Consider the following 27,425-nt stretch of genomic DNA (forward strand, 5'->3'; position numbering starts at 1 on the left):
CAAATGGAGTAAACGACGGATCCGGACAACGCAAGTGTCAAAGAGCCCTTAGTGGCTCGGGGACCAAAACGTTGACATTTTGGGTCCATGGCCTGGAAACTCCCCAGATCTTAATCCCATTGAGAACTTGTGGTCAATCCTCAAGAGGCGGGTGGACAAACAAAAACCCACTAATTCTGACAAACTCCAAGAAGTGATTATGAAAGAATGGGTTGCTATCAGTCAGGAATTGGCCCAGAAGTAGATTGAGAGCATGCCCAGTCGAATTGCAGAGGTCCTGAAAAAGAAGGGCCAACACTGCAAATACAGACTCTTTGCATAAATGTCATGTAATTGTCGATAAAAGCCTTTGAAACGTATGAAGTGCGGATAGGTCATCAAGATTTAAAAAAAATCGGACAACTCTTTTAAAGTGTTCTGAAAAAATAAAACTTGAGCTCGGATTGGTTGCTATGGGCAACTAATACAGTTTTCCTGTTAGACAGTTTTTGATAAATGAGGCCCATTGGGGGAGATTTATCAAAACTGTTGCAAAGGAAAACTGGCTTAGTTGTCCATAGCAACCAATCAGATTCCACCTTGCACTTTTCAGGGCTACATTGGATAATGAAAGGTGGAGTCTGATTGGTTGCTAGGGGCAAATAAGCTAATTTTCCTTTGCGCCAGTTTTGATAAATCTCCCCCATTGTTTTTGCCACATTTACTAATCATGTTGCACCTGCTTTGGAGTCTTTGTAGACTCACTAGACAATGCCATGGTGTGGGCACATTTTGTGGGCGTGGCTAGTTTGCAGTGTTTTTTTTTCTGCCTATTTATGTTGGTGTGCCATTTTTAAGTCTGAATTTGGTGAAAAACCAGTCTTATTTTTACTCCACATCAGGAGTGGCGTAGTTCAGTTTGTCTGCAATGTGTTGTGCAATTGTATTAAAAATAGTAACCTCTTCTGGTAGACGTGCTCCTTTTCAAAAACCTAAAATGTATATGTGGCTGCAAGATTTTATTTAATATGTGACTTTTCACAACACTTTTGCACCTAATTCGTACGCCACCCAACCAGTAGTGTAATTGTACGCGATCCACCTGAGCCCTGACGAATACAAAGACGCATCACCTAATTCATCACGTGCTATGTGACTCATTATTAATACTATGTAAAATAGTGACAGGCTAATCTACTACGCCTTATAGCAGTCTGCAAAACAGACGAGCATGATAAATGACCCCCACTGAACGCAATCGCAGAAAAAAACTGATTGAACTGCACAACCATCTGTATCGTCCGTGTGTAGAGACTGAGGTAAAACGCCGCTCTTTAATAATTGACCCCATTGTCTTGTTCATTCAACATGATGTCAATCACGACCTGTGTTAGTAAACGCATTCTATCAGTCTGATAAAGCAGACGTGCCAAGGCTCAGTGATCTTTAGCATGCACAGTGCCTTTGACGTTAACCCTTTCATTACCAGGAGCTTTTCACTGCTGCATTTCTAAGTAACGCATTATTGTCCAGGTTGTGTAAATCTGTGTCGTCATTATCATGCACAGATGCTGAATGGCAGCAATTCTACAACAATGCTATTGCCAGCAGGCAAGAATAAGGAGCATTTCTGCCTTAAGCCACAGCTGTGTTTTGTGCCTGAGCATTATGAAGGCCTGCTAGACCGGCTGTCTAAATGAGTAGCTGTCTCTCACCCCTCCCATCCCCTCCCTTTTTTCCTCTCTCCTGTTCTTTTTTTTTTCTCTCTCTCGCTTCTCTTTTCCTGCTGAGCGACGGCAAAACTGAGCTTTTACACGTCTGTTTAGCTGTGTTCAGCCTAAAAGTCTTTTTTTCCCAACGTCATTGCTTCCCTTTTTTTGCGCTCTGGAGTCAAAAGAGCGCTAAATCGTTTAACGCAGCAGCAGCAGCAGTATCAGCACCAGCACCATCATCATCGCTGAAAGGTAGGGGAGGCAGAGCTCAAATCACTGTCCATGGGGAGGCAAAAATAATTCCTGCTGTGATTTCAATTGGGAGCTGTTTATGTCTATGTAGGTTACAAGGACTGAAGGCCTGCAGTCTGCTGTCAGATAGGGAAGATTGGGTTTCTTGCATATCCCTGCTTTGCTCTATTTATAGCTGACCGCTTGTATATAAGCATCCATATTTATCTCTCTACATTCTATGTAACGCAACTCTTCTGCGAGTAAATATCTCGCTTCTGTATTTTGCTATGGATAAATGTATCCTTGTACTGGTTATATTGACTTGCATTTTTACTGACTTGTCCTGATAGCTGAACTTTGTGCTAGTGAATTGGTCGTATCATTTCAGGTTGTAGCCAGGTAGGTTGTCAGCAATCTAATGAGTTAACCGCCTTATTGCCAGGAGTATAACTTCCCCTTTCCTTTTTACATGATAAAACGTAGACTCTCCTCTTCCTGTTTTTGGGGCATGACTTCTGCTTCAATGTTTAGGAATAATGGGAATTTCCTGTAGAGTAATAAAGTGTTTTCATGTGCATGACAATTCTATCGTACTGTAACTTGTCATACAACATGAAGCTGCTCAGTGAGTGCAGACCAGTCCATGGATCTTATCCCTATAGCAAGGGACTTGTCTTCTAGTTGTAAACACCCTGGCATTTCCAAGATGAATTGTCTATCGCTGACCACAGTACAATAGGGCAGAAGGTGAACACTAATGAACTCTTCATCTGTTACATTACGTGAGGGCTGATTATGAACACCAATGTCGGACGGCTGTTAATACAGTATACACCCACTACGTGACCACTGCACCTATGTCAGTCTTCATATTTTAGGATTTACTACAATGGTCTTTTACAAGAAATGCATACATTAGATGTTTGTATTATCTAATATAGTATATTAATCATTACCCTTTGGTGCAAGGGCAAAGCTGGGGAAGTATGGATGATGGTCCACTTAGAATGAAAACCTATCTGATGTAATTAAAATTATATAATTAATAGGCTATCATGACATGGGTGACCCTCTAAGCACAACATGGTACCTGTAGGCAAGATCACTAAAGACAGCAATGTGTGATGAATACTGTGTAGGTCACCTATGCATTCACAGGCAGATTTTGTTTTATGGCGTTTTCTGTATGAAAACCAGTTCAGTTTTATTTATTTTTTGATGCAGTGTTTGAAGCCAAACTCAGATATGCATTATAAGGGAAACTATTAAGGCTAGATACTATCTCTCCTTATCTTTTGAATCCACCTCTAGTCTTTAAAGACTTTAAAAAACTACTAAATAGCTTTAAAAGCTACTTTAAAAAATGTGACATTTGGCAGCTGCAGTACCCCAATGGGGCACTGCAAAGGTTTAATTAGTGTAACTCTAATGTTTGCCGAGTTACATGTTCTGATTTATTGTTAGAATTCTTGTCTTTTATACACTTTGTACATTCATATCAATGTATGGCCAACATAGGGTTAACTTTGGCAGAATGTCTAGGTTTAGGGATGAGCAAATTGACTTCGGATGAAACATCCTAAGTTGATTCTCATAAAACTTTGTTAGAATACTGTACGGAGTGGGAGCTCCATACAGTATTAGAATGTATTGGCTCCGATGAGCTGAAGTTATTACTTTGCGAAGTCTTGTGAGACTTCGGTTAATAACTTCAAAAATGAATTTCTGCAGTAAAAAAATAACCTTTACTGAACTCACCAGCAAGGTATTTGCTCAATTATGGCAGAAAGGCTTTAATGCTGTGAAAATGTTTATTGGCTCTGTCTCCTATGACATTTTAAGACAGGCTAGCTATCTGTATGTAAAGTCTCTGCACCCCTCAGGCTGGGAACTGCACAAGGAGTTCATAGGGATAATATAGTACACCTGTGGTTATCTTGGGAAGATAGCAAACCTTTTGGAATCAGACTCAGTGAGTACTACAACTGCCATCGTTGTTTTTGCCTCTACACTGAGAGAAAAATCACACTTTAATATACTTTGGAAGAGTGCCTTTTGCTGCTATATGTACTGCTACCACTATCAACTCAATAAATACTATCTGTTGCAACCAGCCAGCTCAATTATTGACTCCATCATCTTCGAGCCACTTCATCTGTCCTCCTGCCTTATACCCAAGATCAACACCTAACAACATCAAGGGCACTTCATATAAAAAAGCCACAACTCCAGGAGCTGTCCTGAGGGAAGATAGGGTGCGTCCTCCAGTTACTGCATGCTACCACCAGCATATCCATTACCGCTCTCATCCTCCTCGCAGCACTTCCCCTGCGGCCTTGCTGCACAATACCCTAAGGCTGGGGCTACATGATGATCTTGGTCACAACACCCATCACACGACCACAACTGGCTTTGTAGCAGTGCAGCCGTTCAACTGAGTGGGGTTGCAGCACAACGCCATGGCGGTGACCCCAGATTTGCAAAAGTAAAGAATAAAAATCCAACACTGCTGGATTTTTTTAGATTCTGGGATCACAACAATTTATAAGTTGCTCTGCAATGCCATTGGTCATTCAACGGGTGTCACAGCAAATATCGCCATGTAGCCCTAGCCTAAGATGGACATTGACATTCTGTCATACTGGCCCATTTTACAAATGATAGTTTTAAACAGAAATGCGATCATAGCACAAATATAGTTAAATAGGGAAAACTGGGGGATAGCATCTTATGATAGGGTCGTGGTTGGTTTTTAGGACATGTTTGTGAACTATTCTGTTGCTTCTGACACTATCATATTATGTTCTATTTTAATAATGTTTTGTATTGATTTTCATTATACAGTATCTTTTGACTGGTAGGGTTAGTGGCCCACATTTACTAAAATCCTTGTGCCACAATTCTGGCGTAAGATATCACTGTGGTAATCTGACTGCCTGGTCTAATTTTACACTATCTGTTAGACAGTAACTAAATGTGAGCCAGTGTCTCAGCGAGGGGGGCAGACTTTCCTACTTCCTCCTTTTGGTTAAAGGGGTTTCTGAGACTATGCTTATCAGTACCTGAACAGTGGGAGTCCAACACAAATGAATCTGAATAAAAAATCCATAGCATTTCTGTAACTGAACAGGTATGCTTCATAAAATTCTCCACAGCTTCTGGTCCCAGCCATTGTAAGATCTTATTTTAAAAAATTCTATTTGGGTCCAATTTCGATTCTACTCAATCAAATATGCTTCAATTGCCCTGAAAATTGAGAAGATAAAAATAAATATATATTCAATGGTTCAATGGGAGTAATGACTGGGATATAACAATATCACAGTTCTCTCTATACAGGAAATACAGAGAAGGCAAGAAGGGGGAGGGGTGGCCCTGTATGTGAAAGATAGCATGAAATCTAATTTGATACAAGTTAGCGAGACCAATTTAGAGTCAGTTTAGGTTACCTTGCAGCTTGATAATCATAAGGTGACTCGTGTAGGTGTGATATATAGACCACCTAGCCAAGTCAAAGAATTAGATGATCTACTAGTTGAGGAAATAGCTAAAATGACATTGAAGGGTGAAGTTATCATTATGGGAGACTTTAATCTTCTTGATGTAAACTGGAAAACCAAAATAGCTAGTTCTGCCAGGAGTACAGATATTCTAAATTCCCTACTGGGATTATCTCTACAGCAAGTAGTTGAGGAGCCAACCAGGAAGGAGGCCATTTTAGATTTAGTAATCACAAATGGGAATTTGGTATCTGATATTACTGTAGGGGAAAGCTTGGGATCTAGTGATCACCAGTCAGTGTGGTTTACTATAAGTACAGTGACTGATTCACACCACACAAAAACAAAAGTTTTAGAATTGACAAAAAACAGACTTTTCTAAAATTAGATTAGTGGTATACGAGTCCCTATCAGATTGGAACAGTTTCAATGGAGTCCAGGAGAAATGGGACTACTTAAAAGTGGCACTATTGAAGGCAACAGAAAATTGCATTAGGCTTGTCAGTAAAAGCAAAAAAAAAGGAAGAGACCACTGTGGTACTCAGCAGAAGTGGCCAAAATCATTAAAAACAAAAAGATAGCATTTAGTAATTATATATAAAAAAAAACGAGGATGACAGACAAATCTATAAGATTAGGCAGAGAGAGGCCAAACAAGTTATAAGACCTTTTAAAGCACAGGCAGAAGAGAAATTAGCTCAGTCAGTGAAACAAGGCGATAAGACATTCTTTAGATACATAAATGAAAAAAGGAAACTAAAATAAGGAATTACCAAATTAAAAACAAAAGAAGGAAGATATATGGAAGAAGATAAAGAACTAGCTGACTGCCTCAACGAATACTTCTGTTCAGTTTTTACAAAGGAAAATGAAGGAAAAGGACCTATGTTAGGAAAGATGACTAATTAATCTTTTGATGCATGAGGAAGAGGTTCTAAGTCAGCTGTCTAAAATTAATACAAATAAGTCACAGGGGCCTGATGGGATACACCCAAAGCTATTAAAAGAGCTCAGCGGCGAACTAGCAAAACCATTAACAGATTTAGTTAACCAATTGCTGGAAACAGGAGTCGTCCCAGAAGATTGGAAATTGGCAAATGTTGTGCCCATTCACAAGAAAGGTAGTAGGGAGGAATCGGGCAACTATAGGCCAGTAAGCCTGACATCAATAGTGGGGAAATTAATGGAAACCATACTTAAGGAGAGGATTGTGGAACATCTAAAATCCCATGGATTGAAAGATGAAAAACAGCATGGGTTTACTTCAGGGAGATCATGTCAAACTAATTTTATTGATTTTTTTTTTGATTGGGTGACTAAAATAATAGATGGCGGAGGTGCAGTAAACATCGCTTATCTGGACTTTAGTAAGGCTTTTGATACTGTCCCACATAAAAGGCTCATCAATAAATTGCAGTCTTTGTGTTTGGTCTCCCATATTGTTGAATGGACAGACAACAGAGGGTTGTAGTCAATGGAGTATATTCAGACCATGGTCTTGTTACCAGTGGGGTACCTCAGGGATCTGTTCTGGGACCCATATTGTTTAATATCTTTATCAGCGAAATTGCAGAAGGCCTCGATGGTAAGGTGTGTCTTTTTGCTGATGACAAAAAGATTTGTAACAGGGTTGATGTTCCTGGAGGATACACCAAATGGAAAAGGATTTAGGAAAACTAGAGAATGTTGATAAGTGCAAGATAATGCACCTGGGGCGTAAAAAAGCAGAATATAAAATAAGTGATACAGTCCTAACCTCAGTAGCTGAGGAAAGGGATTTAGGGGTCATTATTTCAGAAGACTTAAAGGTAGGCAGACAATGTCATTGAGCAGCAGGAAATGCTAGCAGAATGCTTGGGTGTATAGGGAGAGGAATTATCAGTAGAAAGAGGGAGGTGCTAATGCCGCTCTACAGAGCACTAGTGAGACCTCATTTGGAGTATTGTGCTCAGTACTGGAGACCATATCTCCAGAAGGATATTGATACTTTGGCGAGAGTACAGAGAAGAGCTACTAAACTAGTACATGGATCGCAGGATAAAACTTACCAGGAAAGATTAAAGGACCTTAACATGTATAGCTTGGAAGAAAGACAAGACAGAGGGGATATGATCGAAACTTTTAAGTACATAAAGGGAATCAACATGGTAAAAGAGGAGGGAATATTAAAAAGAAGAAAAACTGCTACAAGAGGACATAGTTTTAAATTAGAGGGGCAAAGGTTTAAAAGTAATATCAGGAAGTATTACTTTACTGAGAGAGTAGTGGATGCACGGAATAGCCTTCCTGCAGAAGTGGTAGCTGCAAATACAGTGAAGGAGTTTAAGCATGAATGGGATAGGCATAAGGCCATCCTTCATATAAGATAGGGCCAGGGGCTATTCATAGTATTCAGTATATTGGGCAGACTAGATGATCCAAATGGTTCTTATCTGCCGACACATTCTATGTTTCTATGTATATACTGTATTTTCCCTCCCCCCCAACTACAGCAGCACAAAGAGAGAGGATCCACCCCCAGGGACAGGAAACCTGCAGAATAAAAAGGTGGAGCCTCTCTCCAACCTCAGTTTCCTGTCCATGGAGCGGGAGACCTGCAGTTTTCCTTTCAGGTACAGCTAGCCTAGGAGATCCCAGAAATGTTCTGGAGGGCTATGTGGTAATACCTGCCAGGGTCTATTGCGCCATAGTTTTGGGTTGACAGGACTAGGAACTGGGGGGGCCGGGCTCTCTGTCCAATTCTTGCAGCAGGTGTGTGTGCCCCTCAGTGGAGTAAGTCCACTTGACATTTGAAGCCCAGATCCATGGGTAAGAGGAAGCATCACAGATGGGTATTGCATTCCACTGCATGCAGCACGGATTCATGGAGGGTCTGCCTCATGGGAACGTGTATTCCTGTGCATTCTCTGGCATGCGGCTCAGACGAGGAAGAAGGAGTCTAGATCATGCAGCTCTCATGGCTGTGAAAGAAGGTACTCCTTATAATGACTCTACTTAAGTTACACAGCAAATATTTGGGTTGTCTTCCTCATGGCTTTAGGGCCTGGTTATCTGCCTCATAGCTTTAGGGCCTGGTTGTCTGCCTCATGGCTTTAGGGCCTGGTTGTCTGCCTCATGGCTTTAGGGCCTGTCTGCCTGCCTCATGGCTTTGGGGCCTGATTGTCTGCCTCGTGGCTTTGGGGCCTGATTGTCTGCCTCGTGGCTTTGGGGCCTGATTGTCTGCCTCGTGGCTTTGGGGCCTGGTTGTCTGCCTCGTGGCTTTGGGGCCTGGTTGTCTGCCTCGTGGCTTTGGGGCCTGGTTGTCTGCCTCGTGGCTTTGGGGCCTGGTTGTCTGCCTCGTGGCTTTGGGGCCTGGTTGTCTGCCTCGTGGCTTTGGGGCCTGGTTGTCTGCCTCGTGGCTTTGGGGCCTGGTTGTCTGCCTCGTGGCTTTGGGGCCTGGTTGTCTGCCTCGTGGCTTTGGGGCCTGGTTGTCTGCCTCGTGGCTTTGGGGCCTGGTTGTCTGCCTCGTGGCTTTGGGGCCTGGTTGTCTGCCTCGTGGCTTTGGGGCCTGGTTGTCTGCCTCGTGGCTTTGGGGCCTGGTTGTCTGCCTCGTGGCTTTGGGGCCTGGTTGTCTGCCTCGTGGCTTTGGGGCCTGGTTGTCTGCCTCGTGGCTTTGGGGCCTGGTTGTCTGCCTCGTGGCTTTGGGGCCTGGTTGTCTGCCTCGTGGCTTTGGGGCCTGGTTGTCTGCCTCGTGGCTTTGGGGCCTGGTTGTCTGCCTCGTGGCTTTGGGGCCTGGTTGTCTGCCTCGTGGCTTTGGGGCCTGGTTGTCTGCCTCGTGGCTTTGGGGCCTGGTTGTCTGTCTCGTGGCTTTGGGGCCTGGTTGTCTGTCTCGTGGCTTTGGGGCCTGGTTGTCTGTCTCGTGGCTTTGGGGCCTGGTTGTCTGTCTCGTGGCTTTGGGGCCTGGTTGTCTGTCTCGTGGCTTTGGGGCCTGGTTGTCTGTCTCGTGGCTTTGGGGCCTGGTTGTCTGTCTCGTGGCTTTGGGGCCTGGTTGTCTGTCTCGTGGCTTTGGGGCCTGGTTGTCTGTCTCGTGGCTTTGGGGCCTGGTTGTCTGCCACTTGGCTTCGGGAGGACTGAATGACTGTCTTCAGGCTTTCTTGCCTGAACGTCTCTGTTATGTTGGTTTTTCTGATTACTGATGCCTGTATGGCTAAAGGTCTTTCCATATATGCCTGCTTGGTGGAATGTCTTGCATTTTTTTCTGTAGGTCCACTGAAGGCCTGTAGCATCTTTTTGCCGGGGGGCTGAGTGGGATGAATGCCTGTTGCGTCTATACTTGTTTGGCTTGCACCTACAGCCTCTGACTGGTCGACTGAATGCCTGTAAGACTGCCTGTCTAACTGGCTGCCTTTGAGCCTGTACCTGTCTAGCTGGCTGCCTTTGAGCCTGTGCCTGTCTAGCTGGCTGCCTTTGAGCCTGTGCCTGTCTAGCTGGCTGCCTTTGAGCCTGTGCCTGTCTAGCTGGCTGCCTTTGAGCCTGTGCCTGTCTAGCTGGCTGCCTTTGAGCCTGTGCCTGTCTAGCTGGCTGCCTTTGAGCCTGTGCCTGTCTAGCTGGCTGCCTTTGAGCCTGTGCCTGTCTAGCTGGCTGCCTTTGAGCCTGTGCCTGTCTAGCTGGCTGCCTTTGAGCCTGTGCCTGTCTAGCTGGCTGCCTTTGAGCCTGTGCCTGTCTAGCTGGCTGCCTTTGAACCTGTGCCAGTCTGGAGGGCTGCCTTTGGGCCTATGCCTGTCTGTCTGGTTGTTTTCAAACCTGTACCTGTCTGTTTGGTTGCAGGTGAAACTGTGCCTGTCTAGCTGGCTGCCTTTTGAACCTGTGCCTATCTAGCTGGCTTCCTTTGTGCCTGTCTGGCGGTAATCAGATTTTCCAGACCCCACGACAGCACAGCACCCTTCCTTATTCCCTCCCTGATGTTTCTGGTTTCTTGAGTTGCACAGGGTATGAAAAAAAATTATAATAAATAAATTAAATAAAATGGGGTCTGGAAAAGTGTAATCATCATTTATCATTTTTCGCTTTATAAGACGCACTCCCCCCCCCCCCCCAAAGTGGGGGGCAAATAGCTACGCATCTTATAAAGCGAATACTAGTGAGCACTTCCATTATGATGGTGCTCCCTAGCATGCATTAAGAGCAGAGAGTAAAGTGCTGTGAGCGCTTCTGGTACTCGCCCTCCCTGGTCTTCCTTCCTGGGGCCAGCGCTGCACTGTCCTGACCGTGTACAGCATCAGGATGTAGTGTACGCACTATGACCTGATTCTGCACACAGTCAGGAAACAATGCAGTGCGGGCCGGAGAAGACAGGGGAGCACGACTCCTGCTGGAGGTGTAGAGGAGCCGCGCTGCAGGAGAGGTAAGAGTTTTTTTATTTTATAGAGGACCTTTCATCGGTCCAAACATTGTGAACTAAGTATCATGATCTGTAGAGTGGCGCCCAGGGATCTCACTGCACTTACTATTATCCCTGGGCACCGCTCTGTTCTCCTGCTCTGCCCTTCGGTATCTTTGGTCACTTAGTTATAGTAGGCGGAGACTTAGGGGACTTGGTTATAGTAGGCGGAGACTGCCCTTGTTCTCCTGGGCGTCTCCTTTTCCCAGGCTGTAGCGCTGGCCAATTGCAGCGCAGAGCTCACAGCCTGGGAGGTTTTTTTTTCTCCCAGGCTGTGAGCTCTGCCCTGCGATTGGCCAGCGCTACAGCCTAGCAGAAGGAGACGCCCAGGAGAACAAGGGAAGTCTCCGCCTACTATAACCAATTAACTGAAGATACCGGAGGGCATAGCGGGAGAACGGAGCGGCACCCAGGGATAATAGTAAGTGCAGTGAGATCCCTGGGCGCCGCTGTACAGATCATGATACTTAGTTCACGTGTGGACCGATGAAAGGTCCTCTTTAATCTGAAAATTTAATCTGAGATCTGATAATGAGGGTTTGACATTGAGGGTTTATATGAGGTCTGAAATAAAGGGCTGATATAAGGCCTGATGGGGTACTGACATGGAGGGCTAATGGGGTTCTGACATGGAGGGTTGATCCAATGTTCTGATATGGAGGTCTGATCCAATGTCCTGATATTTATGGGGTTCTGATCTGAGAATCTGATATGAGATCTGCTGAAAAATATTTTTTTCTTATTTTCCTCCTCTAAAACCTGGGGTGCATCTTATAAAGCAAAAGATATGGTGTATACCCCTCAAAGTCACTTTAGAGCTGAGTTTGACTGTACAAAATGTTGTACAATTTGGTTAAAGGGAGTCTGTCACTACAGTATGCCATTATACACTGCTTACATAGTACTGTAGCATAACTATAGATGAATCAAATGGTACCTGTCTCCTTTTGTTCTGATGTTCACTGATGTCATCCAGTGTACTGAACAAGATCCCTCCGGCGCATGCGCACTGCATGGAGCGATGCTGCTGCCCACAATGGTCATCCCAGTGTGCATGCGCAGGCAGAATCTCATACAGTAAACTGGATGATGCAAGAAGCTTACAGGGTGGGCCAAGCAACAGGCTGGAGAGGGGTTATGTGAGAAGAAGGAAGAGCGGCCGGGGCACTTGCGAACGCCACCCCTGGGCACTTGCGAGCCCTCATTTACATATGAATAAGGCCTCTTGCACACGACTGTATGGCTTTTTCTGTATTTTACAGTCCATTTTAAACGGAAATGATTTTTTGCTTCAGTAGTGTTTCCGCTTCCATTCCGTTTTGCCTTTCCGTTTTTCCGTTTGGTTTCCATTTGTGATCCGTTTTTTGCGGATTTGAAATGGAAGCATACAATAATGTTTAAACAGTAAGTACATTAAAAAAATTGGTCTGGGCATAACATTTTCAATAGATGGTTTCGCAAAAACAGCGGATACGGAAGACATACGTATGCATTCCATTTTTTTTTTTTTGCGGAACCATTGACTTGAATAGAGCCAAGGAATGTGATTTGCAGGCAATAATATATATGTTCTATATTTGAATGGAACGGAAATACTGAAACGTAATGCATACGGCGTACCTTCCGTTGTTTTTGCAGACCCATTGAAGTGAATGGTTGTGCAAACGGAACTTGCAAAAACAGAACAGAAACTGAAAAAAAAAAACATTTGTGTGCAAGTGGTCTAAAACTGAGTTTTTTTTCATTTGGTGAACATCAAAACAACAGGTATCATTTGACTCATCTATAGTTATGCTACAGTACTATGTAGGCAGTGTATAATGGCTACTCTGGTGACAGACTCCCTTTAAAATAAAGTGGACATATGATCAATGTTATTTATTAATTATTTTGTGAGGTATGACTCTTAAAATCAGAGAAATTAAATAAAAAAAATTGCAAACAAAATTTTATACGCATACACAGCAGTCCTGACAATATATTTTAGTGTAGCTTTAATTGCTGACAGTGGGGAAACGGGCCAGTAGGAAAAAAAAAATACTGATGTGGACTCCTTATCTGCAGTACTACTCAGGTACAGTATTACTGCAGATAATAGTCCAAGATTGTGGTAACAGAGTCCCTTTAAGGTTCCACTTCACCTTCATAAAAAAAATATCAGAATGCGTATCATAAAGATACTCTCCTAGGGGGATCAGCCACTGCCCATGTGCTACTAGCAATAGTGTCCACTAGAGATAAGCGAATTTCCTATTTTGAAATTCGTTCACGCTTCGTTTACTGGTAAAAGGTGAATTGCGTTATGGATTCCGTTACCACGGACCATAACGCAATTCTATGACAGAATGCATAACGGAATGCCTTTAGAGGCATTCCATCATAATAGAAGTCTATGGGCTGCAAAACGGATCCATTCAGTTTCTGTTATGCATGGGAGTCCTCTCCTGCATAACGGAAACGGGACGGATCTGTTTTGCAGCCCAAAGACTTCTATAATAACGGAATGGCTCTAAAGGCATTCCATCATAGAATTGCGTTATGGTCCGTGGTCATGGAATCCATAACGCAATTCACCTTTTACCAGTGAACGAATTTCATAACCTGAAATTTGCTCATCTCTAGTGTCCACCATGATGGTTAGAACATTAAAAAATACAAAAAAGGCCAAAGAGTGCTCCTATGTTCAATAATGTAGCTCGCACAACCGGTCAAGAAAACATGTGAGGTCCAGCAGGAACCTTTTATTAAATGTCAGCCAGACAACTTGTTCCAGGATAGTTCCTCTTCCTTTTCTCGGATCATTGTGATGCATTGAGTGCACAATTATTAGGCAAGTGAGAATGTTGACCATATCATCATTTTTATGCATATTTTCCAACTCCAAGATGTATAAACTGGAATGCTTATTGGATTGATGCATTTTAGGTGATGTGCATTTGTTTAATGAGGGAGGGTGTGACCTTAGGAGATCACGACCCTATATCAAGGTGTGTATAATTATTAGGCATCTGGAAAATGGGTCAAATAGAGATTTAACTGACTGGGAAAAGTCAAATTGTGAAGTCTTTTAGAGGGATGCAGCAATCTTGAAATTGCCAAGATAATGGGGAGTGATCACAGAATCCTCAAACGTTTTGTTGCAAAGGGTCAAAAAGGAGTCAAGAAAGATGCTAATTATTTGCCAATGATTTGTGAAGCCGCAATAGAGCAGAAGAAGCTGGGCAGTTTAATATATAGTTTTGTGGGAAAAGAGTCAGCAAAACTTGTAATTAATAGCTTTGTTATTTCTGACTTCAGTTGTACACGGGGGTGGTCTTATAAGTGATTGATAGCCTGTAGTGTGTAAACCGAGATACTGATAGTTGTACACGGGGGTGGTCTTATAAGTGATTGATAGCCTGTAGTGTGTAAACTGAGATACTGATAGTTGTACACGGGGGTGGTCTTATAAGTGATTGATAGCCTGTAGTGTGTAAACCGAGATACTGATAGTTGTACACGGGGGTGGCCTTATAAGTGATTGATAGCCTGTAGTGTGTAAACCGAGATACTGATAATTGTACACAGGGGTGGTTCTTATAAGTGATATTCTGTAGTGTGTAAACAGAGATACTGATAGTTGTACACAGGGGTGGTTCTTATAAGTGATATTCTGTAGTGTGTAAACCGAGATACTGATAGTTGTACATGGGGGTGGTTCTTATAAGTGATATTCTGTAGTGTGTAAACAGAGATACTGATAGTTGTACACGGGGGTAGTCTTAAGTTCAGAGCAGAGATTTAAATGTGTCTTGCTGAATATGTTCCCACAAACTACATGTTTATATCAATCTGCTCAGCTCCTCCTGCTATATAACCTGCTGCCTGCAGATTGCACTGCATTTTATTGTAACTGGTTCTCTTTAGCTCTACACAGGGACTGTCTTATCAGTGACTGACAGCTATCTATATGTACACACTAAAGGTCAGTTTACACCGGCTGATGATGGGGGCAATTATCAGGAAGGAGCCTCCCTAGGTATGCTTCTTTCTGACAGTTAGCTGTGTGGTCTTTGATACTAATGTGACTCCATATTTAACCATACTGTTTTAGATGTGTTATGTGACACAGATCTAAGGAAGGTGTGCGGAACAACCCTGAAATGCATTATCTGTCTGACTTAGGCCTCCTGCACACGAACATATTTTCATTCCGTTTCCGTTCCGTTTTTTTTTTTTGCAGACCGTATACGGAACCATTCATTTGAATCGATCCACATTACGGATAAGAACTGCTCTATTAGGGGCCAGCTGTTCTGTTCTGCAAAATACAGAATGCACACGGATGTCATCCGTACTTTTTACGGATCCGTTTTTTGCGGACCGTGTGCAAGAAGCCTTATGCTGGATACCACTTGTCTTCATTAACTTCATGTTCCTCTATAATAGAATGGAGTAGCAGCACGTGTCCACAGCGCACTGCTTTGAATGCGCTACTTTTGCAAATGATGATATTATGATTTTTCATTTGATTCTTGCAACGTCTAATACAGGCTCAAGTGTCTAAAACTATAAATTGGTTTCTACTTGGGATTTCCCAAATTTTGAAAGATCAACCCAAGTCAGAAAGGAGAATTGCCCCTCTGGGCTTATTCTTATAGTGCTACCATGTGCACAGACCTGTATAGTGGTGGACTGACTGCCTTATAGGTCAGGGATCAGCAACCTTTGGCACTCCAGCTGTTCAGAAACTACAACTCCCATAATGCCCGATTCACTTCTATGGGAGTTAGAAGAACAACCAAGCATGTTGCACGCTGGGAGTTGTGGTTTCCTAGCAGCTGGAGTGCCGATGGTTGCTGATCCATGTTTTAGGTCATCAGTATGTCCACATACAAATTGCAGTGTTGTGCGGTACCTGCAAAGGGAAGTGGTTTTCAGCAATTGTCAGTCACACGGTGCAGAAAAAATCCACAGCAGAAATTGAACAGTAGGGCAGATTTGAAATCTGCAGCTTGTCAATTTTTCTAGAAGATTTTAATTTCAGATTTCACCCTTTGCAATACAAACCTGTTTCAAATCAGAAACATTTCAGCAATTAAATCCACATCAGACAAATCCACCATTTGGTGCATTTTAATTCTGCATCAGATTTCCAGCAGAAACGTTACAGAAAATCTGCCACATTTCAGTCATGGACATACCCTGAGGGTACATGCACACAGTGTGGATTTTCTTTATTTTTGCACCAAAATGTGCGTTATTGTGTATTTTGTCCACTTTGACACAGATGTCCCCAAGGTCGTGTCCTTTGCATTTCAAAAGGTGAAATCTGCACACAAACAATTCACATAACATTCAAAATCTGTACCACGGGTCAATTTCCGCACTGAAAGTGTCCAGTTTGAAAATCTCATTTACTAAGCTGGTACTGTATTATGCTTTAAAATCCATGTGTAAGGCCTCATGCACACGGCTGTTGTTTTGGTCCGCATCCGAGCCGCAGTTTTGGCGGCTTGGATGCGGACCCATTCACTCTGTGTGCTGTCCGCATCCGTTGCTCCGTTCCGTGGTCCGCAAAAAAAAAATAACATGTCCTATTCTTGTCCGAGCTTTGCGGACAAGGATAGGCAGTTATATTGAAGGCTGTCAATGCCGTTCCGCAAATTTAAGAACGCGCACAGACACCATCCATGTTTTGTGGACCGCAAAACACACAATAGTCGTGTGCATGTAGCCTAATATGTACTGTGTGCATGTGGCCGTAGGAACTCCACGTGTGACTGTGTAATGTCTCTGTGCTCTCACGCACAAATGGCGAGTTATATATTCTGATATGGCTGACATCTAGTATTGCATCAATGATGTACAGATATTCCCAATTTATGCCTTAGGCCTCATGCACACGGCTGTTGCCCAGCCGTGGCCATATTGCAGCCTGCAAACAGCGCGCCCGCAATACACGGGCACCAGCCATGTGCACCCCGCATAATGGATGCAGACTCATTCTCTTGAATGGGTCCGCAATCCGGAAGGCTGGTGCAAAATGGAGACATGGAACCGCGGTGCTTCTGTGGGGTTTCTGTCCATGGCTCCGCACCGCAAAAAAGTAGTGCATGCACTACTTTTTTGCAGTGCGGGCTGTCGGATGCAGATCGCGGACCCCATTCAAGTGAATGCGTCCACATGTGGCGGCCTTAGGGTCGGTTCCTGTGCATTTGTGGTCCGCAGCACGGGTCCAGCTGGCACACAAACCAGCTGGACCAGCTGGTTTGTGTGCATGAGCCGTAATTCACACGTCAGTGTTTGGTCAGTGATTTCCATCAGTGATTGTAAGCCAAAACCAGGAGTGGAGGCGAAACAGGTATAAGGGAAAGATGTGTTATTTAGAGCCGCACCTGGTTTGGACTCCCAATCACTGGCCGAACACTGAGGTGTGAATGAGGCATTAGGAGGCTGGAATTCTTTGTAGAGAGCTGCAGAATATGTTGCTACAGCTTTTGTAATAGCATTTGTATTCTGCAGTGACAAAGGATATGAACATGTTCTCGTGGATTATTGTGCAGGAAATACACCGCCTTTTTACAGCACTATGCGATTCACAAATCTCCTCCACATGCTGTAAACAATGGTCAGGGCAGATTTTAAATCCACCCCCTGTCAGTTTATGCTATGAATGTCACCCTTTGCAATTCATAGGCTTTTCTGATTGATGGGGCCTTAGTGTACATCGAAATAATTGTAAGCGAAGCTACACAATATTCCACTGGTTCTAAGCTGGTCGTCAATGCCTACTTGTGCTGGAGTGAGTGGAAATTTGGTCACAAGGCCAAACATATGAGCAGCACAAAAACGCCACAGTCTTTGAACTTTACAAAATAATGACTTACGGTAATAAACAAGATTCAATAAAGAGCAAAATAATAACCTTAGGGTATCAATTAGACGTAAAAGGATTACTGTGGAGCATCTCTTCAGCTGCCTCGACTGTGAGCGGAGTCAGTGTAGCACAGCTTGGACTGTTGGGTTGGGAGCAGACATGACGTCACACTGCAGGAATGTAGCCGGGCATCTTAAGACTGTCATTCCAATGACACGGAGATACTTAGTCTCACAGCTTCAGAGTGCTTTTCATTACCAGTTTATAAAATGCACAAACCTAGAATGGAAAAGCTCTAAACTTCTCTTCTGCTTTACCGTCGGTGCAGCTAGAATAGGAGTGCGCGGAGTGTTAACCAGAAATGAAATGCTTACATTTAATACCCTAATAAAGCATGTTCTTGTTTATGAAAGGCTCCATATAGCAGACTGAATAATTCAGTGGTATTGAGTTGTGTCTGGCGTTACGTCTGAAATGTAGGTCAGGAAACGCTGCACAGTTAATATGTGTATTTTAATGGATCATTCAACAGTTTAAGATAAAATGGCTTTTGTTGTGTTAAAGTGTACGGGATTATTTAGCAAATAGGATTTTATAAGATAATTATTAATAGTGAGTAAATCTGTCGGTTTTGGAGTGGTTCCAGTGGCTCGGAGTGTGAGGAGAAGGTAGCCAGTATTGTTTTAAGATTGCATTATTCCTTCCCGCCGATAAATTGTTTAATTACATGGAACTGAGCTGTCCATTCATCTCCACGTTCATACAAGTCTACCACTATTCTACAAAATTAAAGGGCTTCTGTCACCGTAATTAACCCTATTAAACTAGCTGATATTAGTGATGTGCTAATGTCTGCTGAACCTAACTAGCCTATTCCTACTTTTATTTATGCCCTGTTACTCCACAAATATAACTTTTATAATATGCTAATTAGCCTCTAGGTGCGGTGGGGGGGGTGGGGTGGTTGCCCCTGCTTCTAGAGGCTCTGTTCTCCCACCTCTGGCCACTAGATTGACAGGGCCAGGCAGTGTTGGTCTCCTACTGCCGGCCCTGTCTGCCATGTAAATCTCACGCCTGCCCCGTCCCATTCAGTATTCAGCGCAGAGAGTAAAGGGTGCTCGCTGGCTGCTGGCTGCCGGCTTCCTCACTGCGCCTGCACCGAATACTGAACCCCAGCGCACAGGGACGGCAGTAGGAGACCAATGCTGCCTGGCCCTGTCAATCTAGTGCAGGAGGGCGTGGCCAGAGGTGGGAGAACGGAGCCTCTAGGAGCAGGGGCAATGCCCGCACCTGGAGGCTAATTAGCATATTATAAAAGTTATATTTCTGGAGTAACAGGGCATAGATAAAAGTAGGAATAGGCTAGTTAGGTTCAGCTGACATTAGCACATCACTAATGTCAGCTAGTTTAATAGGGTTAATTCTGGTGACAGAAACCCTTTAAATCTAGAGATGGGTGAAGCATGTCTACATGTCCAGTTCAGTTTGTCCCTAAAATCAGCCAGTAACCAAAACTATTGAATAGCTAAAGCTTTACGTTACAATCCTATATAGCATTTTGAAGTTCTCATGGTTAAAATCCACCACGTAAAAAACTGTGGTAATATCAGTGGGCTGATATGCCTCTGTGAGCAGCACGTTTTGGAAACGGTAGCTATTTTAGCCCTTTCACAGCTAAAATCCACATCATAGAAACAACATGCCACTTCTGAAGCTGATTTGAAATTGGTGGCAGAAAAAAGCCTCCACCATGCTCACATCGAGATGTTTTCCCCATTGAAGTCAATGGGAAGCTGCTGTTGATTTTTGTTTGCAGGTTATATTGCTAAATCCTCTGCAGATTTTAGCGGTATGAACATTCCCTGAGTGTTTTGTGAGCTTTGCTCTGAGTTTTTGTATTTTTTTATTAAAGTGCTACAGCCAGATGTTACAAATACATCTACCTAGATTTGGGTTTTGGGATTTTTTATTTTTTTTTTGCTTTTTCATTTTCCAGAATAGCATCGCTCATGTGGCTACACAGATCCACAAGACTTACGGTAAGTCTCTATCATTGTCCATGGAACAGAGATAGGTATACTGTTAAAGTCCATTAGGCATGCTAAAAGATCAGAGGATATTACAACATAAGAAGCAATACATCATTATTCCCTTTCTTCAGATCCTTCCATGTCCCTAAAACTGGGCCTTTTCAGGTTTCAATAATCTTCCAAGAGTACCCCTCATCTTTTCCATCAAATCTGGGCAGTATAGTGGCTCAGTGGTTAGCACTAGTGCTTTGCAGCAGTTGTGTCCTGGATTTCAGTCCGACCAGGGACAGCATCTGCATGAGGTTTGTGTGGATTCCAGTTTCTTCCCACATCTTCAAAAATATACATGTCGGCAAACTGGTTTCCTGCAAAATTGACTCTAGTGTGCATCGTGTACTGGAGTTGAGCGCACATATGGCAGCCAATGACTTCCCAGTGAGTCGCCTCAGTCACACATCTTTGCACTTTGGGTCTCTGTGAGAAAAGCGCATTACGAATGTTTGATATTATCATGTAATACCACTCTGTCAAAGTGAAAGCCTCAGTAGCTGCTCAACTTTGCCTTCACTCAAAAATGGAATAATAAAGCAACTATACTTCCTAAAAAAAAAGTGTTTTGTACGTTTCCTTGGACCATTTAGGCTAAACACAGTGATTGTGAGCCAAACCAGTAGTGAAACCTACACAGCGATAATCTATAATGGAAAGATTTGCACCTATTCTGTGTTTTTGACCCATACCTAGTTTTGGCTCACAATAACTGATGGCAATAACTGGCCAAAAACTGAAGTGTGAAATCGGCCTTAGACTCCATTCTATATTGAGTAGATGTTTCATTTTGTCAAGTATTTGTAGGCACTTCAGGTTGAAGCCACTATTGCAAAATGTACCTCTTGGTAACTATACAGACTTAGGGAGAGATAAGCCATTATCCTTATCCAACTAGCTGAGGTTGCGGAGGGATGGTCCAATTCCACATCTTCCATACCATCTGACCCACCTCTTCCCATAAGTCTTGTACCTTTGGGCATAACCATAAACCATGATAAAAGTCAGTTTTGTAAGCATTTCATTTGGGGAAATGTACCGATCTCTCAGGTTTGTCTGCATGGGGTGGTATATTAAATCCATAAATAGCTCTGTGAATTATTCTAAAATGTGTATCTTTCCAGACCTCGTTTATGATCTGCCATCTGACAACCTGCCAGCCCTTCAAGATTTTGGTACCAAACTCATTGTGATCCAACTGATTAGCAAAGGGTGAGAATATAGAAGCCCCATATCAGAATCACCATAAAGTTTTTAATTTGGTCATAACCTGAAAAGGGCCAATGTCATATTTCAAGATTAATTCCTCACTGGACAGTCATCGGTGCTTACAATCATGCAACAGATGTTCCACTGATGAGACACCATTCAAATGCCTTTCCAGAAATAAATATTGGTGTGTCCTGTGGAAATTTGGGATAATCCCATAAGCAGAGATGTTTAGAGATCAAGCAGGGTAGTCAGTACTTCTTCCTAATAGCCTCCCATGCAACTCAGAGATATCTGATTACTATGGAGTTTCTGATCTCTAAAGGGATATACTGTATCTAAGCTTTGTATGCAGTACAGTAGCCAAAGGCCATGGAGCACCAAAACTAGATTGCAAAGTTAAAGCAGAATAATGGCTGGCTCGCCTCAATCCACTATATGCTGTGCAATGCATGTTAGCTTATACCACCTGTTTTAGAAGGCAATGCCCCCCTACTCCTTTGTAGCCATTATATAAGATCGTGGGGGTCCTACTGCTGGGACCCACATCAATCACGAGAACGGGGGTCCCATGCCCCCTGCCCCCTGCTGCTCCCCTGAAATGACCAGAGCTGTCAGTTGCACAACTGCATGGCTGCTCCATTCATTTCTATGGCGGTTCTGGAGATAGCTGAGTGCTCTACTTGGCTATCACCAAAACTCCTATAGAAATAGATGGTGTGGTCACGCCCATGTGCTACCGGCTGCTCCAGTCATATCAGGGGAGCATCAAAGGGTCTACAGGGAGTACAGGGTCCCCATTCTTGTGATTTTTGGGGGTCCCAGCAGTAGGACCCCACCTAATCTGATAGTTATCCCCTATCCTGTGACTAGGCGATAACTTTTACTTACCAAAAACCCCTTTGACTTTTGTAGTGTAATATGTGGCTTGCTTCCCTTTTAGAAAAAAAGAGAGTCAAAGTCTTGTTTAGGTGCATCTACATGTTTAAGCAGTAGGGGAATAGTCTGAGGGAGATATAGTAGTTCAGTCTGATGCAAAGTGAAAGTAGGAGGAACGATTCCTTCATTCTGTTTTTATTCATTATCGGCAGCACATCGCTGATTACACAGGGAGATGTGCTGCCTATAATCGGCATCTGCATTTGTCTGTTCATTGTCTGATCGACTGCTTGATTATAAAAGCCAATTATTAGGAATAAGCATTCCCTGATTGTTCCCTATAATTTGACCGGTTTTCATGAGGTCTAATAGGGGCTTTGGGTAATTTTTGTAAACAAAGGGTGGAAATTCAAGCGGTAGATGGAGTCAGGTATACTACCCACCTTTATCCCCGAGTACTTTATATGTGAGCGAGCCACTGAAATCCCTGCTACTGTTCTCTGATTGTGCACATTATTATATTTTAGTTCATGACGGATGCATGCAGTTGTATTATTGTAACAGATCCATTTTTGCAGATCCATGACAGATCCGCCCAAAACGCGAGTGTGAAAGTAGCCTAAGAATTGTACTGCCTTCAGTAACTATGTTGAAAGATTAGATAAAAATAATGCGAGGTCATCTGCAAATAATGCTCTACAGAGAGTTTCCTGACCCGCTGATATACCTTGAAATATTTTATGGCCCTTTAGAAATCTGCCTTAAACCCTTAGTGACCAGCCTATTTTGGACCTTATTGACCAAGCAAATAGTTTTTTTCTTTTTTTTTGTCACCTTCAAAGAGCTATAACTTTTTTTATTTTGCCATCTATGTAGCCATATGGGGCGAATGTTTTTTGCAGGAAAAGTTGTAGTTTTTAAAGGTGCAATTTTGAGGTACACATAGCTTACTGATTAACTTTAATTAGCTCTTTCTGGGAGGGGGATAGGAAAAAACAGCAATACCGCCACTGAGTGATCCTAAATGTGTTGAGATTTTATTTTTGCAATTTCTTCTATTGAAAAAAATTTTTGAATGGAAAAAAAGTGCATTTTAAGTGGAATGATTAAAAAAAAATTGTTTTACTTTTTTTTTAAACCATTTAATAGTCCCATAAGGGGACTATAATAGGCAATCTTTTGATTGCTTCTAAAATATATTGCAGTATTCCTGTAGTGCTGTGATGGCTAGCCTCTGGCAATCTAGCTGTGGTAAAACTACAACTACCAAAATGTGCACTTGCTTAGCTGTTCTCAAAACTCCATAGAAATGAATGAATGAGGCATGCTGGGAGTCGTAGTTTCACCATAGCTGGAGTGCCACAGGTTAGCCATCACTGCATAGTGCAATGCATTTTAATATCAATGCTATACTGACATTGACCATCAGGCTGTGCCACAGATGAGAAATGCTGGAGGCAAGACTGAGGCCTACACTAGGATCTGGCTGGACTGCACAAGCATCAACACACCGCAAACTCATTTGCGGGGTGCCGCTGGGATATAGAGGAACTCCACTCCCTCTGTAACAGCTTACATGTGGAGGGTGCCACTACCCACAGCATGTAAGGGGTTATACAACCTGGATTGGTGCTCTTGCTGGTCTGAGCTGTTAGCGCAGAAGTGTAGCTCTCATGTGAGAGTTGAGCCCCCACTCTCTGCTGCATGGCTTAGACTGGGCCACCATGAAAAGGCAGAAGTCTATGGGTAGCCACTAAGGGGTTAAGATTCTAAGAGTAAATCAAACTAAAGGGGTGAGAGTGGGCATCCCTAACTGGTACCTTTACTCTACCGCATCTAACACCTGCTCCAGCTAACCCTAATGTACATTATCAAATACTTTTTAGGTGTAACGAACCAGCGGGTGTGTACCCACTGTGCCACTGACTGGCAATACTCTGGAGGGGCAAAACTAAGCAACACCAGGTCTTCACTAGCGCCTCTGGTGGTGAGGATAGATTTGAGCCACAGTAGTTGCCAGGGGCGACTCCAGAGCATAAATCGAGTCAGTGCAGCTGGTCCAGCAGACCAGAAGATACCAACAATGGTACCAGAAGATTCTGACAGCGATACAGATCAGATACCACAGGCAAGGCATAGCAAAGGCAGAAGCAGTTACCTGCACTGCAAGCAAAAGCAGCTAGGCGGCCCCAGGCAGAGCGGCACAGAGACAAAGAAGGGCATATGGGCATTCCCCCTCCGGGGAACACAAGAACCCTCTTCCAAAGGCAGACCTAAAACAAGCATATACAGACATGGACAGAAACTGACAAGAACAGAACATGGACAGAAGCCAGAGGCACTACAGGACAGACATGGGACAGGATACATCAGAAGCAGTTAAGCACTGCCAGGCTCTCAGACGCAGTTATGCACTGCTAGGCAAACAGGGAACAGACCAGGAACATAACATAACATAATACAGGGCAGGTACAGACAGAACAGGACATGGCATAAACAAGAACAGATTCAGAATACAACAATGAAAACCTAGGCGGAACCATACAAACGGGCAGATGGTAAGACCCCTTTGGTCAGCAGCAAGGAGCTACACCTAGAACGGAACAGGACAAACTGACCCCCAAGCCCCACAGCTCACAGGAACTTAAGGCTGCATAGCAAGGCATCTGAGGAGCCCCACCCAGCTGCAGAACAAGAGAGTTAAACAAAACAGAACCAGAGTCCAGAACAGACCAAACAGACTGCAGCACAGACCGTTGCCCATGGCAACCGGCATACACAGAGACACCAGCAGCCAGTACACAAGAGCACAACCAACCCGTGAAACCGCAGACAGACTGACACGGGGATAGCAACATCCACAGGGGAGTTCACTGACCTTGCAGCCAGCACGCAGACCCAAGAAACCAGCCTGCACAGGAATTCAGCCTGCAGCCAGTACGCAAGGGTGCATGCAGCCAGCCTACACGGAAAACATCACAGTGCACCACACCGTTACATTAGGCATCTTTTCTGCCAAGGACAGGTTTCATGTCCCTCCAAACCAGACATTGAGAATAGTTGTAACTGCAAATCTACCTTTTATAAACCCTAAATGAGATTGTGACATTAAAACGCGGAGTATCTATGCTAAGCTGTCAGCATTTAGCTTGGAGAAAATCTTGCTTTATAAGAGAAATTGGACAGCAAATCAAAGGCCTCTGTATATTCTTGCCCACCTTTGAAAAAACTTTAATTGATGGCCATATTGAGTTGGTTGGAGGGAGGAGTGCCAGGCATCACATAGTTAAAACTGGTGCAACCTGCAAATTCAATGCTTTGAAAAACTCCTCAGATTATCCATCTTGTCCGGGTGCCTTACTCAATGGAAGAAAGCTTATGCCTTTTTAAAACCTCCTCTGCTGAAATAGATGCATTGAAGGCTGTTAGCTCGTTGCTGCTGATGTGGAGTAACTTCAGTTTGTCCAAAAAGCTTGCCCTAAAGTCTCTGTCTCTGTCAAATGATGCCAAGAAGTCACCCAAAATTTTGCTTATTCTTTTGTGATCCCAGACCACTGAGCCCTCCAGATTTTTATGGTACTGAATGAAACTTAATGGAAATTTTCTTTCAGTCAAATTAGCCAACAGCCTCCCCGATTTATGACCATATCTATGAAGATATAACCACAGAGATTTATCTAAGGTATAAAATCACTTTTGTGGCTTATAAAATCATAAATTAAGGCACATGCCATATTTGTGTCTTAATTAGCAACTTTTTAAGCTTTTAACAACTTTTCCAAAGTTTTGAGAAAGGGGGCAGGGATAAGCAAATGTGAGGGGGAAGGGGGCGCTTTGTGTGGCACACCAGAAACTGGTGTAAGTTATAACTTGAATCTATGCCAGCCCCTATTTGGCACAGATTTGAGGTTTCTTGGACATGGTAGGGCACAGATGCGCCCAATTTATCAAGAGGCATCCGCCCCTTAATAAATTAGGGAATTTCACTTTGATATATGGGGATGCCAATCTAGATAAATTTCCCCTCAAGTGTGATTTCACAAGTTTCACACCAAGATAAATTTCTGTGAGGCAAGACCCATTTCTCCTTGTTTTCATGGGTTTGAGCTGAAAGGAAGTCTGTATATGCAGCCCTCTGTTCACCACTTGATGACAAACTGAGTTCTAATTATTTGGGAAAAAAGGTAGCAGGCAAACTCGTATTTGGGATTGGATAAAATAGCTTTATTCTAAATATTTGTATAAAACCTTGTGTGTATGGTTACAAGTATGCAGGGCCGTCTTTAACAAGGGGCAAAAGGGGCAGCTGCTTTGGGCCTAGTTGCTCCTGGGGGGCCCAAGGCAGCTCCCTCTTGAGCCCTGCTGGCCACTGCCCCGGGTGTCAGGCTGTCAGCTACACAGGGGAGTGCTGCCATGCCATGCCTGCCTGCCAATGTTCTGCCAGATTTCTATACCTTGCCAAAACGCTATACCGGAAGTGACGCAGGAGGGTGTGTGCAGTGCTGTGCAAGGGCACATCCACTGTATTAGCAAAAAATCATTGCAACGCCGTGGGAGAAGGACTTCATGCGCCTGCATGAAACCGCACACCCCGTGTGCGCAGTTAGGGGTAGGTAGATTTTCCAGTGCAAAATGTTTCATCAGATCTCCCTACCCCTGAGTGCGGACGTGCGGTGTACGGTTTCGCGCATGTGCATGAAGTCCTTCTCCCGCGGCGCTGTAATAATTTTTTTGCTAATACAGTGGATGTGCGCTTGCGCAGTGCCGCACACACCCTCCTCCAGCTGATTCCTGGGTGGCTGTGTTACTTCCGGTGCGGCCGCGTCACTTCCGCTAAAGCATTTTGGCAAGGTATAGAAATCTGGCAGAACACCGGCACTCCAGGCAGTGAACTGTGAGATTCTCTTAGAAGAAAGGACCTTAGATGACATTATCACCATGTGACCAGTAACCTAGCAATATAACTGGTCACATGGCTATAAGGTAATCAAAGGTCCTTTCTATCTACCAGGAGTGTTGCTGCAGAAGTTTGCCTTAACTGCGGAGCTTTTTTTTTTAAATTACATCAGGAAAAGGTGACAGGGGCTGTTATACTAATATACTGTAAGCTACTGTATATTGTGGTGTGCTGTATATTGTGGTGTGCTGTATAAAGTGGGGTGCTGTATACTGTGGGGTGCTGTATATTGTGGTGTACTATATACTGGTGGGGGGCTGTATACTGTGGTGTGCTATACTGCTCTACTGTATACTATAGGGGGCTGTATACTGTGGACGGGTGTATACTGTGGGGGGCTGTATACTGTGGTGTGCTATACTGCTCTACTGTATACTGTAGTGTGCTATACTGCTCTACTCTATACTGTGGAGTACTGGATACTGTAGGGTGCTATACTGCTCTACTGTATACTGTGGGGCATTATACTGCTCTGCGGTATACTGTGGGGTACTGTATACTGTGGGGTGCTGTATACTGTGGTGTTCTACACTGCTCTAATGTATACTGTGGGGTGCTATACTGCTCTACTGTATACTGTGGGGTGCTATACTGCTCTA

The 27,425-nt window shown here is 43.6% G+C and overlaps 1 protein-coding gene across 4 annotated transcripts in view; it reads left to right on the forward strand.

Moving 5' to 3' along the window:
- The first annotated feature begins 1,186 nt into the window (after nt 1–1,186).
- C7H1orf21 (chromosome 7 C1orf21 homolog) overlaps nt 1,187–27,425 on the forward strand; it is a 194,517-nt gene continuing 168,278 nt past the window's right edge. The window contains exons 1-3 of one of the 4 annotated variants that reach the window (XM_044301993.1): nt 1,714–1,943; nt 19,700–19,742; nt 20,906–20,993. The gene's annotated coding sequence lies outside the window, so the exon portion shown is untranslated. Of the gene's footprint in view, nt 1,299–1,713; nt 1,944–19,699; nt 19,743–20,905; nt 20,994–27,425 lie in introns of those variants that run through there. The other 3 variants (XM_044301992.1, XM_044301994.1, XM_044301991.1) reach the window with 3 other exon arrangements.

The sequence above is a fragment of the Bufo gargarizans genome, chromosome 7, assembly GCF_014858855.1.
Source record: "Bufo gargarizans isolate SCDJY-AF-19 chromosome 7, ASM1485885v1, whole genome shotgun sequence".
In the NCBI taxonomy this organism is placed as follows: Eukaryota; Metazoa; Chordata; class Amphibia; order Anura; family Bufonidae; genus Bufo; species Bufo gargarizans.